The sequence below is a fragment of the Grammomys surdaster genome, unplaced genomic scaffold (genome assembly GCF_004785775.1).
Source record: "Grammomys surdaster isolate TR1022 unplaced genomic scaffold, NIH_TR_1.0 224, whole genome shotgun sequence".
Classification (NCBI taxonomy): domain Eukaryota; kingdom Metazoa; phylum Chordata; class Mammalia; order Rodentia; family Muridae; genus Grammomys; species Grammomys surdaster.
Genome location: NW_021604669.1, coordinates 6,348,904 through 6,357,214, shown reverse-complemented (window position 1 = coordinate 6,357,214; position 8,311 = coordinate 6,348,904). Strand labels below are relative to the sequence as shown.

Sequence of the window (8,311 nt, the reverse complement as noted above, 5' to 3'; positions counted from 1 at the left end):
CTCTCTCTCTCTCTCTCTCTCTCTCTCTCTCTCTCTCTCTCTCTCTCCCCCCTCCCTGGACTCTTTCTCTGGCTATACTCTCCCTCATATCTACAATAAAAGCTTTCCCCTCAACAATACTCTGGAGGGGTTGGTTATGCTCTCCATTTATAAATCTGGTGCTGAAACCCTCAGTTTATATACATCTCTGCTCAATAAAGCCTAGTTACAGGAGCTTCATTACACACACCTCAGTCCTGGCCTGTTCACCCTGGAAGAGAACAAGCAGCCCCCTGAAATCCAGCCAACAGCACGGCCATTGACTGGCTGCTGCTGCCTCCTCATCATGTTCCAGCAGGCCTCCACTGTAGTCCTCGGAGCACGCAGCCTTCAGCTGCCTCCAACATATGGACAGAGCCTTCCTTTAGGAAGTATTGCTTCAAAATCTTCTGGGGAAAGATTTCTTGGGTACCCCAGACCCTTGAAAAGGTGCCCAAGCATCCTTTGTTCCAAAAGCAGGCAAAAAAAAGTCACAATCTGCAGTGCAGGACGTTGCCTCCTATAGACTGTGATCCTTATAACAAGAGCTGGATCATGGGCATCTCAGAGATTGAGATTCAATTCTTCACTTCCAAATGCACTCTCTACCCAGATTTAAGAAATGCCTCTAGTCTAGCAGACCCTCCATTTCTTATAACCCAAGAGAGGAGAAGACACTTGTCCCAGCATCCAGTGGTAGAAGGAAGCAGATATATAGTGCCTTGTACTGTGACTTGCTGGGGTGAGCATGTGAAGAAGACAGCAGTGCCAGGCTTCCCAATCCCTCCACTTACATTTGTGGAATTGCACTAAGAGTGGGAATCTCAGGCCTCCATTGCCTCTGGAAGTATGTACATGGAAGCCTTACCAGTCTAATCTTCCAGGCCCATGGAAGCTTCCCTAAATACCCTAGAGCTTGCCACATGTTCACAGCTCTAGGTGCCCCATTCGCTCCTTCTTCAGGCAACACCAAGAATGAACAGGGACGTGTGCAAAGAATCAGAAGCCTCTGTATCCACAGAGCCTGCCCCTCCCCAGCACTGCCTTTGCTGTAGGCACTGTACTCATACTCGTCAGAAAAGGACAAAATAGCTGGCTGAGAAGACTTTGCAAGAGGCAAAAACTGAAATAATCTAGTGAATACGTACTAGCAAGAAATGCAAAGAGGCAGTGGACTGAGACAAATAGCCCAGTTCTAGACCACTGTGAGACAGACCAGGCAGATCAGCGGTCTAGATGGCGGGACATGGAGAAACTTCAGCAGGAAGCACAGGGCCCTCTATCTTCTGCACACTTTGGACAGGTTCTTAAGTCCAGAAGGAGAATCAGAAAGACAGTGACTGGTCTAAAGCAAACATAACCTCTACATGGACATGACAAAAGACTAGGGATGGGGAGAGGTCATAGGTCAAGAATCCAGAAGTTGCTGAAGGACAGGTAAACAGAGCTCCGCTCAGGAGGGTGGCCTGACCCATGCCCCAGGCCTCCGGGCAGAATCAGGCACAGTTCCGTGATGGGCAGCAGAGGATGGGATTAGAGCAGACGAGGCAGGTACAGTGGGAAGGCAGGAGGGCTGTAGGAACTGAATCACAAGGAACAAGAACCATGCTGGGCCACAACACTATGTAGCAGTTAGCTCTCAGATCAAAACATTTCATCCATCAGGGAAGCTCCTTAAGACAGAAAGAAACAACTTAAACTAGCTTCAGAAAAAAGTCCCTGAAATTATACAGATTTAATAGACCCCTCCCACTCCTTTCTAGAGTAAACAATGAAGACTGCGGAGAGTCACTCTCAGACAAGCCAAGGAGTCACACAGAAGAGTCTTAGGCAAGTCCACATGCTGAAGCAGAAACAAGCCAGCTGCCTGAAAGAGGTTTAGCCCAACTAAGCCACCTGGAAAGGACTCTCCAACCTGCTGAGCTGCCTGCAGGCTGTGCAGTGTGCTTCGGGTTTTCTACTTTTATGAGGTGGAAAGGAGTCATTTCTGTTCCTATAAGTAAAAGGAATAAAACTTACTGGTTCAGCAAGTTTGACTTTGTTGGTATCCATACTTTGATCTCCCTATCTAGGGTGAGTAGATGCGTGTGTGTTGTGTCTCTCTAGGAAAAAAGTTTGACACATAATACACATTCTTACTACATGGTACCCAATGCTGAGCTCAGATCTGCTCCTGAAAGCACTCTCTAGGCAGCCCAAGCATGACAAACGTGGCTCTGGGAGGCTTTGCCTTTCTCCCTCATTCCCTCTGTCTTGCTAAAACCCATTAGACTACATTCCTAAAGCTGGCCCCCAAAGTCTATTCCTTTATTTGGTCGCTTCCTCCTCCTGAGGCTAACTACCAAGATCCAGCTCTCAGAGTACTGATATGCTAATTAACATGCCCAGTTAAAATTAAACACCTCATCCTAACACAGGGATGTGTTTTACCCTTATAAACAGGCCATTTGCCTACAGGCCGCATCAGTCTCTTCTATCCAGAGGAGGCCCTCTGACCTTTAAGACAAATACCCTTTCCCTTTCTCCCCTGGTCTCTTCTTTCCACTCTCCTTCTTCTTCTATCTACTGTCTTTGTCTCTTATTCTTTGTCCTTTGTTCCTCTGGGGCAAACAAATCTCCTTTGTGCTGAGGACAGTATTGGGGTGTCCTAGGCTGCGACCTTTTCCTAAGGTTCCCGGAGTTATTAGGAGGAAAAAAATGGCACGAACAAGGCAACAAAAAGATACAGGCAGCCAGAATCATCACTCACTTTGCCAAAGAGATACGTGTGCTGCTCAGAAGGCTGCTGCACGCATACCCTTGCCACCTACAAACTCTCAAATGCAGCTCAGAACCATCTTCATAAAGTCTCCAGCAACTGTCACAAACAACTGTGTCACAAGGCACGCAGCTGAAGGACGTACAGTCCAAAACTCCAAGGAGAACACAGGGTGCCTTCAAGAAGACCTGGAAACTACCGTGTGTTCTTCCATGGGAAGTGTTTAACATGAGCAATGGGGAATTTTACAGGTCTCTATTCAGGGAATGACCCCAGAAAACAGAAAATTCTGGGGCTCAGAAGCCACTTTCTCAAGCTTGACATATTGGTTTCTGTAGGGTGAAACATGTTTTTCAAAAACACCAGCTGTTCCTCATAACAACAGAAAAAAAAAAGAACTCTTTTCCCAGTTCTTCTTACTGTTGAAATGCAGAATAAAATAAATAAATGTAGAACACATATCCTAAATGTTATGTTAAGTTGCCAAGGTTCAGAGGAGAGGGAAAAAAAACCACTTATTTTGTTTTCTTCTAATTGTTTTAACAAGCCTTGGCATCAAGGTCAATTTCTGATATGTCACTGAAGTGCTCTTTATAGTGCATGTACCGGAAGAATGATGTGACTATTTTCCAATTGTAATGCTGTGCTTGGCAGCCTAGGGAGCACCAGACAATGTGTGGAGCCCAGCCCTAGCCAGCTGGGCATAACGGCCCTTCTACATACCTTCAAGGTGTCCACCCAGACCAGAGGCAGGGAAAACAAGGAGGCTCTGTCTTCCCATTAGGTATCTGTGAAATTAAAGTCCTTTTAGGCCACCTGGATTGATGGAGGAGGAAGATATTTTCCACAAGGCTTATTACTGTGTGCACTGCTAATCCTGTAAGGAGGACCGTGCCTGCCTGCCTTGCTACAGTCACTGCCTAATTATCAGAGTGGACTGCAAACAGTAAGAAGCTAGCAAAGGAACTTTCGTTTCTTACAGGAAACCCTCCCTGCCAGAGGCATGGGGAAGGAGTGTGCTCGGCCTCCCTAAGGCAAAGACAACATCGATTTTTAAGGCAGGAATGTGGTAGCACAGGACACAGCCTGGACGAGCAGCTCTTGCTCACCTCTCCCCAAATGAGTAGAGGATTCTGGATAAACTTAAGTTCTTCAGGGACTAAATTAGAAACGGAGCTTAAACTCCTGGTTGTTTTTTAACCAATTTTACAGGATCACATACTGTGTTGTTCAATTTACACAGTGTTCTCAAAATGACAAAATCACAGATTTGAAGACTAGATAGTGGACGCCTGTTGGGAGACAAACGTGGGTAAAGGGGCAGCAACAGGTGAGCTTTGAGGGAACAGGGTAACTCTGCCACCTGCTGGCAGAATGGCTGACAAATCTATATGGGCAACAAGTGACCTGAACCACAGGGCACACTGGCAATCTTGATACTCCTCAGCTTTCTGTGAAGGGATTGGGGACACGGGGACATTTTACACTGTCTTTGAAACTCCAAAGCACAATATTTATTTTAAAGGGTTTTTTTGACTTTGAATTGTCAGACCCTGTCTTTTCTGTAGACCTTATATTTTAAAATATTTCACCAACTAAATAATATTTATTAAGAATTCCTTCACATGAATGTATTGTGTGTGTGTGTGTGTGTGTGTGTGTGTGTGTGTGTTTTACCTTACACCTCAAGTTATGAAGAAATACCAACTTCAAGTTATGAAGAATTTCCAACTTATAACTTTCAAATATATAGATTGAATGAAAGCACACCAGAGACAGAAATATACAGAAGACTATTTCCATCATTGGAGGGCATGATGACAGTTTTCTACGCTAGGATAAAAAAGGGTAAGGAATTTGACATCACAAAGAAATGCAAGAGACATTAGAGAATAAATGATAAACTATGGGAAATATTTTAAATATATAGGACAGTCTTGATGCACAGAGAGTTATTGCTATGAATGAGGACTACCCTAGCCATCTACAAACACAAATAGCCAATAACCTAGCCATGCACACAGAGACTCCATAAGTGGCTAGGCATGCTTTGCATGAGACCAGCAGGATAACTACTGACACAAGAGAGGCCACGTAGACAAAGGCAGACACAGCCTCAGCTGGAAGGGAGCCGGGACCTGAGGTTGCAGGTCACTCTGACAACACCCACACATGCTTCACCCCAAAACCGTGTGAGGAGGTGTGTACCTAAATCAAAATGGCATGCAAAGACTAATGATAAAATTGCATGTTAAATACTATATTAAAATAATACTGATGCCCCTCAACTATAGCCCCACAGCTATGAAGAAATGGCATATGGCTTTTAAAAATGACAACAGTTGGCATTTGCTGATTGCCTGGGGTTGGTGACACCTAACAAAACAGTCACAAGTACCATATACAGGCTGTGTCAATATTTTTCAAGCTGGGAATAGAAACACAGTCCTTTAATTCTAGCAGTACAGAGGCTTAAAAAAAAAGCAGATCTCTTTGAATTCAAGGCCACCATGGTCTACACAGCCAGCTCCAGGACAGAAGAGCTATCATCTCAATGAGCAATCTTCTCTCCTAAGGCACACCGCCATGACTTCCTCTTGAGGTTGACAACTAGCTGAGGTATGAACTATGGAACAATGTGACTTGCCCCTGCAATAGAAGAGGTACTAGAAAATAGATTGTTTGATAGAGGAAACAATAGTCTTAAAATATATACCTGGGAACATACTGTTTTATAAGCTTACTTAACATAGTTATACACACAGGACAGGACACTGTCAATAGGACAAAAATGGCAGTATACAGATTGGGAAAGGATTTTCATGAACCCTACATCTGACAGAGAGCTAATATCCAGAATCTATAAAGAACTCAAGAAGTTAAACAACAACAACCCAAATAACCCCACTTAAAAATGTGGTACAGAGGTAATCAGAGAACTGTCAATAGAGGAATCTCGAATGGCCGAGAAGCACTTAAATAAATGTTCAAAGTATTTAGTCTTCAGGGAAATGCAAATCAAAACAACTCTGAGATTCCATCTGATAGCTGTCAGAATGGCTAAGATCAAATATTCAAGTGATAGAACATGCTAGAGAGGATATGGAGCAAGGGAAACACTCCTCCATTGCTGCTGGAAATGCAGACTTGTACAACCACTCCTGAAATCAATTTGGCAGTTTCTCAAAAAACTGGAAATAGTTCTACCTTAAGACCCAGCGATACTACTCCTGGGCATATACCCAAAAGATATCCCACCGTACCACAAGGACATGTGCTCCACTATGTTCACAGCAGTCTTATTCATAATATGAAGAAACTGAAAAAAAATCTAGGTACCCCTCAAGTGAAGAATGGATTTTAAAATGTGCTACCTCTATGCAATGGAATAGTATCCAGCTATTAAAAAAACATCATGAATTTTATAGGCAAATAGATTGGACATAAGGCCCTTCAATAAGAGGGAATGCCTGCTACTGTATACCTGGCTAATTATCCCTGGCTTGAGAGCTCACAGACCCTAAAGGAGAAACAACTACTACCAAGTCCCTAAATCAATCTTGCTATATTCCAAAGACTTATTTTTAGATCCACAGGTAAGTGTAGCTCTCACCCCACGTCAAAGAAGCTTCATTTTGCAGCACATGGAGGCTACTACTGAGATATACAACTGATCAAAAATGCAGAGAATCAGCGACCTTGGGGTGCTCGCCCTCAGTTAATGTATCTACAGCATAACTATAGAAGGGGTGGAAATCAGGGATGGGAAAAGGGAAAGGACCAGGATGCCTGCTGCAAGCAGTATCTTTTAGACATAATAACGATGCTGCACCTGTGGAATCTCAAAACTATGGTTGCCTAAAACAGCATTCATAATTACCATACCAGTTGACGTGCCAAGAGGATAGTGGAAATGTTTCAAGGCCTCACTCCTAAACAAAGAGCTATAGGCAGTTAGGGAACAGTTAGAGAGAGAAGATCAACTTTCCCCAGAGACCTTCTCCAAATAGCTTATCCCAGTCTCAAATGGTCAGCACTAAACCCATGTATATATGGGTAACATCAAATGAACATGATAGATGCTACACACACACACACACACACACCCACCCCACATGTGCATGGACATGTATGTAACAATAATTATACAAAATGAGGGCATGAGCCCCAAGACAGAGGTAAGAGAAGAGTTGGAGAAGGGAGAAGGAAGTATGAAATGATGCAAATAACAGATACTCATGTATGAAATTCTCAAAAAAATACAAAAATTTAAAGATATGGTTCAGCAGTTACAAGCACATACTTCTTCCAGAGCAGGACATCCTTTCCCAGTGCCTACGTGGGACAGCTCACAACTACCTGTTTCTCCAGCTCAGTGAATTACAGAGCCAGGGCTGTCTAAGTTTCAGATTCAGAGACAGTACAACCTTATCCTAAGCAACTTCTTCCTAGAACCTTCCAAATGACTTTAGCTTCCAAGCTGAGATACACACACACACACACACACACACACACACACAGAAATCTCACACTGAGGTACAGTAGCCAGCCCAGCCCACTGCCATATCAGGGTTCTGCTAGCACATAAAGTGGCAAGGGTCACATAATCACCTCAAGAGCTCTTTAGGGGATTGGAAAGATGTTTTAGTAAGCTGCCACAGATGCTGGCAATGAGCCTCGGCCACCCACCTGGACACCTGTTAAGTATAAATTGATGAATTACTTAATAATTCATCCAATCTGTGCTGTGATTTTGCATACTAAGCATCTTGCTACATCAGTGGGGAGACATTTACAGTAAAAAAAAAAAAAAAAAAAAATGAAAAACAGTGATTCAGGAGGGTGCCCTGAGGTCAAAGGCGAGATCCTCCTGTTACCTAACAGACGCCAGACAGATGTCTTCCCTTCTCAGTGTCCAAGTGTGCTGTCCTTAGAACATAGAAGGACAAAAGAGCTATAGCCAGATGGATAGAACAGCTAACAGCACTAATGTACACTGGGTCTTCTGACACGGCAACTGCTATGCTAAGCTCCAGAGAAGTCCTGTCTCATTTAATAAAGCACTCACATGAAATAGCAGTTTTTATTCCTGCATTATCAATGAAGAAGCTGAAGCTACAGCAGGACAGCAAAGCTGGAGCTGAGTCAAACTTGACACAGGCTGGGCCCCACATAGCACACTTTGTACAGGCTGGGCCCCACATAGCACACTTTGTATGGGCCCCATATAGCACACTTTGTATGGGCCCCACATAGCACACTTTGTATGGGCCCCACATAGCACACTTTGAACATGCTGGGCCCCACATAGCACACTTTGTATGGGCCCCACATAGTACACTTTGTACAGGCTGGGCCCCACATAGCACACTTTGTACAGGCTGGGCCCCACATAGCACACTTTGTATGGGCCCCATATAGCACACTTTGAACATGCTGGGCCCCACATAGCACACTTTGTATGGGCCCCACATAGCACACTTTGTACGGGCCCCACATAGCACACTTTGTATGGGCCCCATATAGCACACTTTG

General features: G+C 44.1%; 1 protein-coding gene across 3 annotated transcripts in view; it reads right to left on the bottom strand.

Annotated features, from left to right (window-relative positions):
- The window catches only part of Zfat (zinc finger and AT-hook domain containing), a 180,356-nt gene that overhangs the window by 125,327 nt on the left and 46,718 nt on the right, over positions 1-8,311 (bottom strand). The window lies entirely within an intron of this gene.